The sequence below is a fragment of the Furipterus horrens genome, unplaced genomic scaffold (genome assembly GCF_987537825.1).
Source record: "Furipterus horrens unplaced genomic scaffold, mFurHor1.1.pri manual_scaffold_4, whole genome shotgun sequence".
NCBI lineage: Eukaryota > Metazoa > Chordata > Mammalia > Chiroptera > Furipteridae > Furipterus > Furipterus horrens.
The window spans coordinates 120,436,729-120,449,154 of NW_028327174.1; positions in this window are offsets into that span (position 1 = coordinate 120,436,729).

Genomic DNA, 12,426 nt, shown 5'->3' on the forward strand with positions numbered 1-12,426 from the left:
TGCCTTCGATTTCTTAATATTGACTTTGTATCCTGCTATTTTGCCGAATTCACTTATTAGATTGAGTAGTTTTTTTTGTAGAGTCTAATGGATTTTCTATGTACACTATCATGTCATCTGTAAATAATGACAGTTTTACTTCCTCTTTTCCAATTTGGATGCCTTTTATTTCTCTTTCTTGTCTGATTGCTGTGGCTAGAACTTCCAAGACTATGTTGAATAGGAGTGGAGAGAGCGGACATCCTTGTCTTGTTCCTGATCTCAGGGGGAATGCTCTCAGTTTTTGCCCATTGAGTATGATGTTGGCTTCAGGTTTCTCATATATGGCCTTAATTATGTTGAGGTATGCTCCCTCTATTCCCATTTTGCTGAGAGTTTTTATCATAAATGGGTGTTGTACTTTATCAAATGCTTTTTCCGCATCTATTGATATGATCATGTGGTTTTTGTCTTTCATTTTGTTTATGTGGTGTATCACGTTTATTGATTTGCGAATATTAAACCATCCTTGCATCCCTGGGATGAATCCCACTTGATCATGGTGTATGATCTTTCTAATGTGTTGCTGGATCCGGTTTGCCAATATTTTGTTGAGGATTTTAGCATCTATGTTCATCAGCGATATTGGTCTGTAGTTTTCTTTCTTTGTTGTGTCTTGACCTGGTTTTGGAATTAGGGTTATACTGGCTTCATAGAATGAGTTTGGGAGTCTTCCCTCTTCTTGTATCTTTTGGAATAGACTGAGGAGGACAGGAGTTAGTTCTTTCCTAAATGTTTTGTAGAATTCACTTGTGAAGCCATCTGGTCCTGGACTTTTGTGTGCTGGGAGTTTTTTGATTACTGCTTCAATTTCGCTAGCTGTTATTGGTCTATTCAGACTTTCTGCTTCTTCTTGGTTCAGTTTGGGCAGACTATAGTTTTCCAGGAATCTGTCCATTTCCTCTAAGTTGTCAAATTTCTTGCCATACAGTTGTTCGTAATAATTTCTTATAATTCTTTGTATTTCTGTGGTATCAGTTGTGATTTCTCCTCTTTCATTTCTGATTTTATTTATTTGGGTTCTCTCTCTTTTTTTCTTGATGAGCCTGGCTAAAGGCTTGTCAATTTTGTTTATCTTTTCAAAGAACCAGCTCCTACTCTTGTTGATCTTTTGAATTGTTACTTTAGACTCTATGTCATTTAATTCTGCTCTGATCTTGATGATTTCCTTCCTTCTACTTGATCTGGGTTTTGCTTGTTGTTCTTCCTCTAGTTCTTGTAGCTGTAGGGTTAAATTTTTTACTAGAGATTCTTCTAGCTTTTTTAGGTAGGCTTGTATTGCTATGAACTTTCCTCTTAAGACTGCTTTCGCTGTATCCCATAGGTTTTGGGTTGTTGTGTGTTCATTATCATTGGTTTCCAGGAACTTTTTGATTTCTTCCTTGATGTCATTGTTAACCCATTCATTATTTAATAGCATGTTATTCATTCTCCATGAGTTTGAATGTTTTTGAGTTTTTTCCTTGAGGTTGATTTCCAATTTTAAGGCATTGTGATCTGAGAAGATGCTTGATGTAATTTCAATTTTCTTGAATTTATTGAGGCTTGTTTTGTGACCTATCATGTGGTCTATCTTTGAAAATGTTCCATGTGCACTTGAGAAATATGTATATTTTGCTTCTTTGGGGTGTAAACTTCTATATATATCAACTAAGTCCATTTGATCTAAAGTGTTGTTCAGTGCCTCAATATCTTTGGTGTTTCTTTGCTTTGAAGATCTGTCCATTGTTGACAATGGGGTGTTAAAGTCCCCTACAATGAGTGTGTTGCTGCCTATATCTTTCTTGGAGTCTTTCAAAATTTTCCTTACATATTTGGGTGCTCCTAAGTTGGGTGCATATATATTTATAAGGGTTATATCTTCTTGATGGATTTTTCCCTTAAGTATTATGAAATGCCCTTCTTTGTCTCTTTTTATGGACTTTGCTGTGAAATCTGTTTTGTCTGATATAAGTATTGCTACCCCGGCTTTTTTTTCATGTCCATTTGCTTGGAATACATTTTTCCATCCCTTTACTTTCAGTCTGTGTAGATCTTTTGTTCTAAGGTGGGTCTCTTGTAGACAGCATATATGTGGGTCATTCTTTCTAATCCATTCAGCTACCCTATGTCTTTTAATTGGAGCGTTTAATCCATTTACGTTTAAGGTTATTACTGATAAGTACTTATTCATTGTCATTTTCCCCCTTTGTACTCGTGTTCTTCTCTGTCTCTCTCTGTTTCTTTATCTTTTTAGAGCAGACCCTTTAGCATCTCTTGCATTGCTGGTTTGGTGGAGATGTATTCTTTTAGTCTTCCTTTGTCTGAGAAACTCCTTATTTCGCCTTCCATTTTGAATGAGAGCCTTGCTGGGTAGAGTATTCTTGGTTGTAGGCCTTTGTTTTTCATTGCTTGGAATATTTTTTGCCATTCCCTTCTTGCTTGTAGTGTTTCTGCTGAGAAATCTGAGGATAGCCTTATTGGAGCTCCCTTGTATGTTATTAGTTGTTTCCCTCTTGCTGCTTTTAGGATTCTCTCTTTGCCTTTGGATGTTGCCATTTTAATTATGATGTGTCTTGAGGTGGGCCTGTTGGGGTTCATCTTCATTGGGACCCTCTGTGCCTCCTGGATTTGCATGACTCTTTCTCTCCTCATGTGAGGGAAGTTTTCTGTCATTAGTTTTTCAAAGAGGTTTTCTATCCCTTGCTCTTCTTCTTCTCCTTCTGGAATTCCAATGATACGGATATTGTTACGTTTCATGTTGTCCTGCAGCTGTCTTAGAACCTCTTCAGTCTTGTTCAGTCTTTTTTCATTTTGTTGCATTGTCTGGGAGTTTTTGTGTACGTTGTCCTCCAGCTCGCTGATCCGATCTTCTGCTTCCTCTAGCCTGCTTTTAATTCCTTCTACTGTGTTCTTCAATTCAGAGATTGTATTCTTCATTTCCTCCTGGCTCTTATTGATAGCTTCCATGTCCTTTTTGATGCTGGTATAATTCTCAGTAAGTTCCTTATAGTTCTTCTGGAGTTCACTGTAGTTTTTCTGGAGTTCTTTGTAGTTTCCGCTGAGCTCATTTAGCTTGTCCATAATCCATGTTTTAAATTCTGTATCTGATATTTTGCTCCCCTCTATTTCATTTAGCACTCTTTCTGGGGATTCTACCTTTCCTTTTGATGGGGGGTTGTTTCTCTGTCTCCCCATTTTTGTGATTCCTTTTGTTTGTTGGTGCTTCTTAGAATGGTCAGTTCTTCCTGGATCTGCCTCTGGTAGCGTCAGATCATGTACCAGACTGGCCCTAGGCAGCCTGTTGGAGACTTCCAGGGATCTACTGTCTTTGTCTCTCTTCTTTAGTTGTTGCTATACTCAATCTGTGATCAGCCGTCAGGCTTAATGACCGTGGGTGTGGCAACTTAATTCCTGTAGGCAGGGCTTTTATTTCCCCTTAGTATGACACCACTTGGAGGGGGATGGTCTGTCTGCTGTACTGGGGCTAAGTCAGCACTGGCTTGTCCTGGGAGGGGGTTAGTGTAGCTTCCACTTACTCCTCCGCCCTCCTGGATTTCCGTCTGTGTTGTCCTTGATGATATTTCTTTAATCTGTCTGGTTGTATTTCAGCTACTTTTTGGTGGGTCTTTTTCTCTGGTTAATTGAGAGTCACTCTGCCCACCTTGTCTTGAGTTCTTTTGTGAAGGTGCTGCTAAAACATAATTATACAACCCAGGCAAGAAACCCACACCCTCCAATGTCTCCCCCAAATACAATCCCACTATAGGCTGCAAATGAGCCCGTGTTAATATACTTGTGGAGATACTGGGACTCTTATTTCGTAGGAGAAACAGAAAGGAGTTGTTTTAAATGAAGGAAGGGTAATTTTTGAGCTGGAAGTATTATTATTAGCAATTGGGATCAAGGTTATGTAAGAGAGCAATTAACACTTACACTGTCTGTTTGAAAAGGAGGGGAGGGTTGCAGTGTGGAGAGAGAAAGTGGAAGTGTATAGTATTAGGATTATATAATCGGTATAATCGGAGTCCCTAAGGCGGTTTGACGTTGTAGTCAACACCGGCAACTCCTGCGGCGCACCTGAACCCAAGCTGTATTGACTCCGTCTTTCCCTTGGACCCTTCAGCTGCGAAGAGAGGGGGGGGGTCTGCTGCATGGGCAACAGCAGACCCTCCATATTACCCTGCCCAGGCTCTGTAGCTTCAGCGTCATCGCAAGATGTCAATTCAACACGGGAGGAGACAGATACTACCATGTCACTCCCGAGTCGGACTGCACAGCCATTCTCGGCGGTGCAGATAGACTCTTAAGAAGCTACACCATCGTCTCTCGAGACGGACGGCTGCCGACGACGACGATATACTATATGATTAGCGTGGGAGGTAGGGTAGACACAACAGACATCCAGGCAGACAGACAGCCAGAAATTGAAAGAGAGGGCTGGGGAGGTTAGAAGGTAGGAAATAGATTGAGAGAGAATTTTTTAAGGATAAAAATACAGAGTAGAAAATAGCAAGACAGGAAGGGAGAGAGGAAAGAGAGAGAGAAAGTAGAGAAGAGAAGGGTAGGAGAGAGAACAAAAGAAGAAGGGGAGGTAGAAGAGAGGGGACTGGATTAAAATTCTATTTTAAATTATATGTTATAAAAAAGATTAGGAGATTAAAACATGATATAAAGTTGCAATATAGAGAGAAAAGGTGAGTATAGAGAGAGAGGAATAGGAGATAGGAAAGCAAGAGGATTTGGGAGGAAAAGAGCTCAGAGGAGGGAAGGAAATCGGGAGGAAGAGGAGATATTAGGGAGGGGAGGATTGAAATTGAAGAGTTGGCAAAAGATAGGATGAAGGAGAGAAATACAAGAGGTAGGGAAAGAAGTGGGGGGGGTAGAAAAAGAGAAGGGGTAAGAATGGGAGAGTAAAGGGAGAGGGGGATAGATTAGAATTATAATTTGAATATTAAGAGATTAGAATATAAAGTGTAATAGGGAGAGAGAGAGATTATGTATAGGGAGAGAAGGAAAATAAGGACAAGAGATGAAAGAAAAATGAATGTAGACTGAAGGGGGACAAAATACAGAAAGAAATTTAATGAAGTTGAAGGTGCGTAGCACAGAGAAAGGAGAGGGTCAGAAAGGGAGAGAACTTAAAATTATAAAATTAACTGAGAATAGGATGCAGGGGAGAATGCTAAGGGGAGAGAAGGGAGGGAAGGGGAGGGGAGAAAAGGAGTGAGAATAAGAAGGGACTGACGGTAGGGGTAGTTAGAGAGAGAGTGAGAGATAAAAGAATGAGGATTTTAACTCAATTCAACTTTTATGCACAGTCTCTGGGTATTTTTGGTTTGTTTGTTTTTTGGTTTTTCCTTGCTTCCTTCCTGAGTCTGCTCCTATTCAAAATTCTATGAGTTTCAAATCTTTTCTGGTTGGTTGGCTGGTTGTGGGAGGGTTCTGCTTGATTCTGGGGTTGCTAGTCTTTTTTTCGTGGGCCTACCACCGCTCTGCTGTGAGCTGCCTTTAGTATTCCCCTCTTGGGGCAGCCTCAGCCCTCCTCAGGCTTGTCCAGCTACTCCTTCCCTCTGTTGGTCCAGCCTGTGCCTGCCAGCAATCCCCGCCCTGCCTCCAGTCCTGTCTCTATTCCCAGGCTACAGCTTCTGCTCTCTTCCCTGTCTATATGCCTGTGCACCCTACCTCTCTTCCTGTCTCAAGATCGTCCTTTTGTTCTGCAGGACTCTGGCACAGTCGGTCAAAGTGCCGGGCCCAGTGACCCCTTCCTGCCCAGGGCCTCTCCCCTAGTCTGGAACTTTGCAGTAGCTTTCCTGCCTGTGCTCTTCTCCTTGCCCCAAAACTTTCTCTATTCCGAGCTACAGCTTCCGCTGGCTTCCCTGGTCTATAGGCCTGCGAGCTCTATCTTCCTTCCCGCCACAGCACCGTCCCTTTGTTCGGCAGGATTCTAGTGTGGTCGGTCAGCGCAGCGCTCTCCTACCCAGGAGCTCTCCCCCAGTCTGGAGCTCTGCAGCAGCCCTTCCCTGCGGGCCCTTCTCCTTGCCCTAAAACCGTCTCCCCTCCAGAACCTCCACCTCCGCTCTCTTCCCTACTTACACCCCCTGCACGTCCTATTTCTCTCTTAGCCCCAAACCTGCCTTTTGTTCTGTGGGATTCTAGCGCGACTAAAGAGCAAACACTGATTTCAAGAACACAGTTCTCCCGGGTCCGGAGTTCCGCGGAAGATTTTCTGTGCGGCCTGTCTCCTTGCCCCAAAACTGCTCCTTTGTTCTGTAGGGCCCTAGCGCAAGTGCTGGGCGCGCCCGGGATGCCGAGCTTTCGGTCGGAGGTTGCAGCTGAGGATGTTTCTCTCTAGACACAGGTCACACAGTTTCTCCCAGTCCTGGTTGTTCACTGTTCTCTCCCTCCTCTGGCTTTTTCGGCCAAATCCTCTCCCTAGCTCCCTACCAGAATTCACTCCCGGCTAGTGAGCTCTCCGGCTTGATACTGCAAAGGCACGGAGTCTCAGAATGACTCAGCCTGCTGTTTGTGATAAACCCCTCCACCCCCCTCCACGCTGCTCCCACGATCTCCTCCCCGTTCACGTTATCAGATATTCCCACTCACTCAGTCATTCCTCCCCGAGTTTGTTCCTCCTGGATTGTCTCCTTAACAGGAGCGAGCTGAGAACGCTGCTCCTACTCCGCGGCCATCTTCTACCCCCCCTGTATGTTTTTCTTGTTTGTTCATTTGTTGCTTTCAGTTTTATAACCCACATATGAGTGAAGTCACATGGTCCTTGACTTTTTCTGTCTCCCTTATTTTGCTTAGCATGATATTTTCAAGATTCACCAATGTTGTTACAAATGGCAGTATTTCACCTTTTCTCATGACTGAGTAGTAATCCATCGAATATATGTATGACATCTTCTTTACACAATGATCCATCGAAGGACACTCGGTTTTCATTTCTCAGCTACAGTAATAATGAGGCAATAAACAGAGGGGTGCCTGCATCATACGGTAATTCTATTCTTAATATTTTTGAGGAACCTCCATAGTGTTTTCCTTAGTGGTCGTCGTTGGCAGCCGTCCGTCTCGAGAGACGATGGCGTAGCTTCTTGAGAGTCTATCTGCACCGCCGAGAATGGCTGTGCAGTCCGACTCGGGAGTGACAATCCCTGCCGCACTTGGTACAGGTGAAGGCAGATGGCTGTTGTTGCTGCTGTTGACGCTGCTTCCGCCTCGATCTTTTCTGGACCGCCTCCTCGTTGCGCGCAGCCTCTGCGTGTGACGTACCTTGCCTGACCGCGAGCCTCCAGGCTAGGCGGTCGTCTGCTTGAACTTCCCACGTGTTGAGATTGATGGAGCATTGTGTCATGTCCTTTTTGCAGATGTCTTTGAACCGCAGTTTTGGGCGCCCTGTCATCCTCTGGCCTTCTGCTAGCTCGCTGTAGAGGAGGTCTTTGGGGATACGGCCTGCATCCATTCTTTTGACATGGCCGAGCCACCTGAGGCGTCTCTCACTAAGAACTGCATGCAAACTGCTCATGTTGGCTCGCTTCAGCACCTCGGTGTTGGGGACCTTATCCTGCCAGGCGACATGCAGGACGCGTCGCAGGCACCTCATGTGGAAGCTGCTGAGTTTCCTTTCGTGCCTTGCGTAGGTGGTCCACGTCTCGCTGCCATAGAGGAGAGTGCTGAGTACGCAGGCTTGGTAGATGCGCAGTCTGGTTTTTTCAGTGAGGCTGGAATTGTTCCACACTCGCCGGTTCAGTTTGGCCATAACTGTGGCTTCCCTGGCGATTCTCCGGTTGACCTCCAAGTCGACTGACAGAGAGCTCGAGATGGTGGACCCGAGGTAAGTGAAATCGTTGACAACCTCCAGGGTGTATCCGTCGATGGTGATGCATGGGGGAGTCCCCGTGCCTTGAGCCATAACGTTCGTCTTTGTCAGGCTGATGGCTAGTCCGAACTCCTTGCATGCGTGGGAAAGGCAAGTGACTAGATGCTGGAGTCCCTCTTCGGAGTGTGATGTCAAAGCTGCGTCGTCGGCGAAGAGCATCTCACGGATGAGCACCTCTTTGACTTTGGTCTTGGCTCGTAGACGGGCCAGGTTGTAGAGCTTGCCATCGGATCTGGTGTGAATGAAGACACCCTCGCTGCAGTCCTTGAAGGCGTATTGGAGGAGCATGGAGAAGAAGATTCCGAACAGCGTAGGCGCGAGGACGCAGCCCTGCTTTACTCCGCTGCTGACTGGGAAGGCCTCAGAGGTTGCGCCGTTGTAGGACACCGTGCTGTGCATGTTGTCGTGAAAGGACATGACCACAGCAAGCAGATGTGGTGGACAGCCAATCTTCCGTAGCAAGCTGAAGAGTCCGCTTCGACTGACCAGATCAAACGCCTTCGTGAGGTCGATAAAGGCGAGGTAGAGTGGTTTATGCTGCTCGTGACACTTCTCCTGTAGCTGGCGTAGGGAGAAGATCATGTCCACTGTTGATCGGCCAGCTCTGAAGCCACACTGGGACTCTGGGTAGACGCGGGAAGCAAGGGTCTGCAGGCGGGCAAGAGCGACCCGGGCGAATACTTTGCCGACGACGCTGAGGAGAGAGATGCCCCGGTAGTTGTTGCAGTCGCTGCAGTCTCCTTTGTTCTTGTACATGGTGATAATGTTGGCGTCTCTCATATCCTGGGGGATGTAACCCTCCTTCCAGCAGAGACAGAGTAGATGGTGGAGCGGCTGTAGCAGGACTGGTTTCCCGCTCTTTAGGATTTCTGGAGGGATTCTGTCACTTCCTGGTGCTTTCCCGCAAGCGAGGCGGTCGATGGCTTTGCCGAGCTCTGCCGCAGTAGGTGGGGTGTCTAGCTCCTCCATGACTGGTAGGTCTGGGATGGCGTTAAGAGCAGTGTCTGTTACGGTGTTCCTCGTCGTGTACAGCTCGAGGTAGTGCTCGGTCCACCGCCGCATTTGCTGTTCCTGGTCAGTGATGACCTCACCTGTCTTGGACTTAAGGGGGGCGATCTTGGAGGGGATTGGGCCTGTTGCCTTCTTGATACCCTCATACATTCCTTGTGCGTTGCCTATATCGGCGGCTTCCTGGATGCTTCTGCACAGGTTTAGCCAATAGGTGTTGGCACAGTGGCGGGCGGTCTTCTGGACTTTGTTCCTGGCAGCCCGTAGAGCTTGAAGTGCACTGGGAGTGGGCGTGGCCTTGTAAGCCAGTAGGGCCTTCCTCTTAGCCTCGATCACGGGTTCCATTTCTTCCCAGTGAGCCTCGTACCAGTCAGCGTTCTTCCGCTCTTTCTTCCCGTAAGCAATAATGGCGGAGTTGTATATGGCGTCGCGGAGACGTGGCCAATTGGATTCGATAATGTCATCTGCCGCCATTCCCTCGCCGAGTGCATCTTCCATCCTGTTGATGAATTGCTGGGTCTTAACTGGGTTGCTGGCACAACTGGTGTTGATGCGTGGGCGACCCTTCATCTTGGAGTGGTGCAACCTCTTCGGCATTATGCGCACCTTGCTTACCACGAGGGCATGGTCCGTGTCGCAGTCTGCACTGTGGTAGCTGCGGGTGAGGAGGGTGCTGCCAATATCCGTTCTTCTGGTGATGACGAGGTCAAGCTGGTGCCAGTGGCGGGAGCGGGGGTGCCTCCATGACACCTGGTGGATCTCTTTGCACTTGAAGAATGTGTTTGTCACGCACAGGCCGTGGTGACATGAAAGCTCAAGCAGTCGCTGACCATTCTCATTGATCTTTCCTCTCCCAAAGTTTCCGAGGCAGGTGGGCCAGGCCATGTGGTCGGCTCCTACTCTTGCGTTGAAGTCTCCAAGGAGATAAAGAGCGTTACTTCTGGGGATCTTGGATAACGCTTCGTCCAGTGCATGGTAGAACTGTTCTTTCTCTTCGGTGGTGGCGCAGAGGGTTGGGGTGTATGCGCTAAGAATGCTGACTGGGCCGAAAGTTGTTGACAATCGGAGGGTAAGTAATCTCTCCGTGCCTCCTGTGGGTGGCTCTATGGAGTTAACAAGCGTGTTCTTCACAGCGAACCCAACACCGTGCTGTCTTGGTTGGTCCGGAGACTTCCCTTGCCAGTAGAAGGTGTAGTTGGTTTTTCTGATAGTTCCGTTGTCGGCCAACTGGGTCTCCTGTAGAGCCGCAACGTCAATGTTTAGTCGTGCCAGTTCCCTGTCGATGACGGCGGTTTTCCTGGCAGCATTGATCCACGGAAGGTCTGCAGTAAGTCCGGGACACATGGTCCTGATGTTCCAGCTAGCGAGGCGAAGAGCTGGAGGCTTCTTTCTTGTTTTTTGCTTGGAATTGCCTGGCGCGAGTGTTTTGTGGCCCACTTTTTGAGAGACGCCTCTCTGATCCCCACGCACCCAGTGGGGCAGGCGAGCCATGGCGAGACAGCACCTAATTGGCTGGGGGCTGCCCAGCTTGAGGCGGGCGGTAGCTGTCCAGTGAGGTGCGATGACCTCTCCTACTGTCAGAGGAGACCCCTGGCGCTCGTTTCCTTTGCCAATCGGATGAGCTTATAACCGGTATCTGTCTCCTCCCGTGTTGAGTCGACATCTTGCGATGACTCTGGAGTGTCCTCTCCAGTGAAGCTACAAAGCCTGGGCAGGGTGATATGGAGGGCCAGCTGTTGCCCATGCAGCAGACCCCCCCTCTCTTCGCAGCTGAAGGATCCAAGGGGAAAGACAGAGTCAATACAGCTTGGCTTCAGGTGCGCCGCAGGAGTTGCCGGTGTTGACTACAACGTCAAACCGCCTTAGGGACTCCGGCTCCGGATTTTCTGTTGGGGTTTACTCCCTTAGCCTTTCCCCTGAAGAGGTTTGCCGCAAGGCAGCGGAGGTTTTTTGGAATCAGAGTTTTCCTTCTCTGATGTGCCCTGACTGGAAGATCGAACCAGCGACACTTAGCTCGCAGGCCGACGCTCAATCCACTGAGCCACACCAGCGGGGGGATGAAACAGGAGAAATGTACCCAATATGGGATACTTAGGAGTTTAGCTGCTGTTGGATGGTTAGGAGGACCAGATGTGGACTAGACTACCTGGGAGTGAGAGCTTTAGGTGTAAGGGCTTTAAGATAGACGTAGTTTTCTGGTGAAATGGGGGATTTTTGGTGAACAGTCGCTGGGATTGGTAGGGTTGAATTGGCCGGGCTTTGGAGGGTACATTTTAGGTGTGAGAGGATAGGAAGGTAGTCCCCATAGTCCGCCTTGGTAGGAGGGGTGTTGCCTAGAAGTAAGGGTCTGCCATACATAATTTTAAAAGGGCTGAGCATGTGGGGATTTTTGGAAGCCGAGCAAATTCGGAGGAGGGCTTGGGGCAGAAATTTGGGCTAGGAGATGTATTTTGGCGCTAAGTTTGGTTAGGTGGATTTTTAATAGGCCATTAGCTCGTTTTACCTTTCCTGATGACTGGGGTCGGTATGGGATGTGAAGCCGCCACTTAATGTTTAATGCCTGAGCTATCTGTTGGGATGTTTGTGAAACAAAGGCAGGGTCATTATCTGTCTGAAGAGAGGAGGGAAGTCCAAATTGGGGGATGATGTAACTAATGAGTGCCTTGGTTACTTCAGAGGCCTTTTTCATAGTGGTCGAGAAAGCCTTTATTCACCCGGAAAAAGTGTCAATGAAGACTAAGAGGTATCGGAGATGCTTCCATTTGCCAGTCCTGACCTAGATGATGTCTCTGAATTTGGTGTGTGGGAAAAGGCGGTTTCAGTTTTTCCTGAGGGTTGGCTTGTTGGCATATAGGGCAGTTTTGGGATATTTTTTTCTAGCTGGGTTAGCATGCTAGTGTGATGTGTTGTTTGGGATAATAAAGCATGTAGTGGCATTTTGCTTATGTGAAACTGGTTATGAAGTTTTGTGAGACTATGTTAAGTGTGATTATTGGAGAGAATTATTTTGTTATGAAGATGGAACCAACCATTTTTTTTTGGTTGCTCCAAGCTTAACTAGGGTGCGTCTTTCTTTCTCTCCATAAGGGGGTGCCTTGGTAGGCATCATGATAAGGATGAAAGAGGCAAAGCTTGTTTTTTTGCCTCAGTGTTTGCTTTGTGATTTCCCTGAGCTATGAGATCTGTCTTGGCCTGATGTCTCTTGCAGTGGATAACTGCTGCTTTCATCGGGAACTGAGCCTCTTGAAGAGGTTTGAGAATGAGATGTTTGTTGATGATGGGAGAGTGTTTAGAGGTGAAATATTTTCTTTAAAAAAAAATTGGGCTGTGTGGATGTATGATGTGGTAGGCATATTTGGAGTCAGTGTATATATTGACCTGACGATTTTTTGCAAGGGCCAAGGCCCATTTTAGGGCAATAAGTTCTGCATGTTGGGAGGATGTACTAGAGGGCAAGTGTCCCAACTCAATGATGAAGGTGAGGGTAGTGATGGCATATTCTGTTTCCTTTGGGC